Source organism: Bison bison, unplaced genomic scaffold (genome assembly GCF_000754665.1).
Source record: "Bison bison bison isolate TAMUID 2011002044 unplaced genomic scaffold, Bison_UMD1.0 scf7180017864530, whole genome shotgun sequence".
In the NCBI taxonomy this organism is placed as follows: Eukaryota; Metazoa; Chordata; class Mammalia; order Artiodactyla; family Bovidae; genus Bison; species Bison bison.
Window position 1 is genome coordinate 11,461,968 of NW_011495080.1, and position 4,700 is coordinate 11,466,667.

Below are 4,700 nucleotides of genomic sequence, written 5' to 3' on the forward strand. Positions count from 1 at the left end.
TGGTCCCATTACTTCATAGGAAATAGATGGGGAAACAGTGGAAACAGTGTCAGACTTTATCTTTTTGGGCTCCAAAATCACTGCAGATGGTGACTGTAGCCATGAAATTAAAAGACACTTACTCCTTGGAAGGAAAATTATGGCTATCCTAGATAGCATATTAAAAAGGCAGAGACACTATTTTGTCAACCATAGTCCATCTAGTCAGGGCTATGGTTTTCCCAGTAGTCATATATGGATGTGAGATTTGGACTATAAAGAAAGCTGAGCCCCGAAGAATTGATGCTTTTGAACTGTGGTGTTGGGGAGAAACTCTTGAGAGTCTTGGACTGCAAGGAGATCCAACCAGTCCAATGTACAGGAAATCAGTCCTGGGTGTTCATTGGAAGGACTGATGTTGAAGCTGAAACTCCAATATTTTGGCCACCTGATGGGAAGAGCTGACTCATTTGAAAAGACCCTGATGTTGGGAATGATTGAAGGCCGGAGAAGAAGGGGACGACAGAGGATGAGATGGTTAGATGGTATCACCAACTCAATGGACAACAGTTTTTGATGGACTGGGAGGCCTGGCGTGCTGCAGTTTATGGGGTAGCAAACAGTCAGACACGACTCAGCAACTGAACTGAACTGAACTGATGATATCAAAAACTAAAGCTAGAGTCATGTAACTATATGAATCTTTTAATTTTAACTTTACAAAATTATTGAAATTCACTATTTTTGTTCAGTTTTAAGCAATAGATCTTTTTAATATTATATGCTATACTTCTCTAATATATATAATTCAGCAACATTTGTTATATTTATTTTTTAAAGGCCTGCAATTAAACATGGATAATAGGAAAGTCCTATTCTTAACAAATTTAGGATCTTTTGAATAGGACTGAACACATAATTAAGAGTCTAAAACCTGCATAAGAATCAGCATATAAATAAGATATATAATTTTCTTTCAAATGAAATAACTTAATGGTCACTCCATTCCATGATAATAAATGTCTTTATTGTGTCTTGGTTAATCAGGATAAATTTATTTTTGAAAGTTGTAATATAATTCATAACTGCTTATGAGAAGAAATTGTTCATTTTTCACTTAGACTATTTTAAGGGCATGTCTTAGTCATTTATTGCTCCAATTATCATATGTACCAAAGAACTCCAAATCTCAGTAATTTACAGCAACCAGGTGGCTTCCAAAACTGCACGTGGCTGGTATGGCTCTAGTTAGGCCAGATTTCATTTTTCATGCAGGCTTCTAGCTTGGGGTCACATGTTTCCATAATTTTCTTAGAACAACAGATATTAAAGCAAGTTCATCTTTTAGAGACCATTGTAGAACAAGCAAGTAAACAACGGCATGGAGAAACTTTTAATGCCTTGGCCAATTTGACAAAGTATGATTTCCATCCATATCCCACTTGAACAAAATGGAGATATGACAAAGTAGAGACTACTGTTCCCAGCAGACTAGGAAGGCAACAAACAAAGACATACGCATTCTGGAAGTGCTTTTATCCCTAAACTTCTCTAACACATTGCCCAGAGTGTCTCAGAAATATTGTAAGGAATCTTTCTGAGGCTAGAGTTTCTGCATATCCTTATACAGATCAAGAACCCCTGAGAAATTAGGCAGACAGAAGTTATTTACTGGTTGGGAAGGGCCATTTTATATTTACAGAAGCCTATAGTCACATAGAATAATCTTATGTTCTACATAGAGAATCTTATAATTATGCTTTTTAACCTTCTTTTTATTCTGGAACTTTCTTTAGAGTTGAAGCCTCACACATTGCTTATGTTCAATTCTAAGAAGCATAAAGGCAGTCATACAACTAATTGTTAGACAGTAAATATTGCGATGGCTAATTTGATATGTTAGTTTGACTGGCCATGTGGTATTTGTATTAAACATTATTTCTGGGTGTGTCTGTGAAGGGGGTTCTGGGTGAGATTAGCATTTGAATCATTGTATTCAGTAAAGCAGATTGCACTCCTCAATGAGGTGTGCATGATACAATCCACTGAAGTCTGAATAGAATAAAAAGCAGAGGGAAGAGCAATTTGCTCCCTTTTTTTCTCAACTGCCTGAGCTGAGTCCTCTTCTCTGGCCTCAATCTTGGATTTACATAATTATCCTCGCTTCTCAAGCCTTCAAACGTGGAGTGAATTACACCACCAGCTTTCCTGGGTCTCCAGCTTGCAGATAGCAGACCATGGGACTTTTCAACTCTATAATTGTATGAGCCAATGCTTTATAACATATATTTGCTTTATATATCAGTTCAGTCATTTAGCTGTGTCCTACTCTTTGCGACCTCATGGACTACAGCACGCCAGGCTTCCCTGTCCATCAACAACTCCCAGAACTTATTCAAACTCATGTCCATTGATTTGGTGATGCCATCCCACCATCTCATCCTCTGTCATTCCCTTCTCCTCCTGCTTTCAATCTTTCCCAGCATCAGGGTCTTTTCCAATGAGTCAGGTCTTCACATCAGGTGGCCAAAATATTGGAGTTTCAGCTTCAGCATCAGTCCTTCCAATGAATATTCAGGACTGATCTTCTTTAGGATTGACTGGTTGGATCTCCTTGCAGTCCAAGAAACTCTCAAGAGTCTTCTCCAACACCACAGCTCAAAAGCATCAATTCCTCGGCAGTCAGCTTTCTTTATAGTCCAATTCTCACATCCATACATGACTCCTGGAAAAACCATAGCTGTAACTAGATGGACCTTTGTTGGCAAAGGAATGTCTCTGCTTTTTAATATGCTGTTTTGGTTGGTCATAACTTTTCTTCAAAGGAGCAAGCGTCTTTTATTTTCATGGCTGCAGTCACCATCTGCAGTGATTTTGTACATATATATATATATACACACACATATATACATATATATATTTATATACATCCACCTATTTACTTATCTCTCTATCTTTCACTGATTCTGTTTCACTGTAGAATCTTGACTATAATCAATCATTTAAAATGTCTTCTTTGTGACTATGTTAGAAATAAACTTATACTTCTCTACTAAGAGAGACAATATTTAAGACAAATTCCAATACTTCTGACAGATAATTTTTAAAGTTTTTTTATTTGTTTATTTTTGTCTCATGTAGCTGAAACATACAAACACACACTTACCTGCACAAATACAAAAACCTGCGATTCTGCTAGGAAATCTTGAGTCAGTTAAATGAAATATTTTAAGAGGAAATAAGAGAAGACTTCTAACAGATTAAGCCAAATTAATAATAATTAAAAGTCTGAAATGAAGTTGCCAAGTGCTATATCTAGGATTTAATAATCTTACATTTTAACGTATATTTTAATAATTTAAATATAACTACTACAAATGTCTTTTTAAAGTGTTTTTAAGTTTTTGATAGGTAGGAAGCAACGATATATAAAGAAATGACTTTCTGATTAACCAAGTTAGTAAGAAATGTATTATGCAAGTTGTAAGCACAGTGTCTAAGATAAAATAGAATATTAGGCTTTACAAAATCAAATCTTGAAGTGCCATCCCCTGGCCTTGGTTGTTTAATATTTGTTCTCTGAAAAGTGACTATTTGTTCAGCATTAGCATGTATATCATCTACAGATAAGTCAAAGGAAAAAAGATAAAGGAAATGGAAAAATAATAGAATAGCAAAATTGTTATATGAGCTTTCCAGGGAACAATCACAAAATGTTTTGCATTATTTGCATTATCCACAGACATCTCCTGATTTTGTACATGTTCTTTATCTGTAAGAAGAAATTTCCTTATAATTAGGTGGAATGGTCTGGTAAATGGCAAACCAATGTAACAGAAACTTCAGAAAAAAATTCTGCTTGAAAATATCTGACTAAATATATACAGGATACCAAAAAGTGCAGGGTAAAACTAAATGCCAGTTACTCACCAGTTGGGGTTTGAGAGGGTTTCACCTCTGGGATGCTGTGTAGCTAAGAGCTTAAGAATATCGCCACCCAGTAGTAGTTAAAATAACTGGAAGTAATTCATTCAATCCTTTGATTGTTAGCAATGCATGCCTTACACTTTTTTAGATACTAAATGCTTAAAAGAACATTCTAGTTTACAATAACTTGTGTATAGGTTAAATATAAGGAAGGTACAATTTATTTGAAATTATATTTTTAATGAATTTGAGGCAATTTCTAGTATCTGGGTATGCTGTCTCAAATATTAGTGATTTGATTAATTAGTGGTACTTAATGCCAAAGAATGCTCAAACTACCGCACAATTGCACTCATCTCACATGCTAGTACAGTAATGCTCAAAATTCTCCAAGCCAGGCTTCAGCAATATGTGAACCGTGAACTTCCTGATGTTCAAGCTGGTTTTAGAAAAGGCAGAGGAACCAGAGATCAAATTGTCAACATCCGCTGGATCATGGAAAAAGCAAGAGAGTTTCAGAAAAACATCTATTTCTGCTTTATTGACTATGCCAAAGCCTTTGACTGTGTGGATCACAATAAACTGTGGGAAATTCTGAAAGAGATGGGAATACCAGACCACCTGACCTGCCTCGTGAGAAATATGTATGCAGGTCAGGAAGCAACAGTTAGAACTGGACATGAAACAACAGACTGGTTCCAAATAGGAAAAGGAATACGTCAAGCCTGTTTATTGTCACCCTGCTTATTTAACTTTTATGCAGAGTACATAATAAGAAACGCTGGACTGGAAGA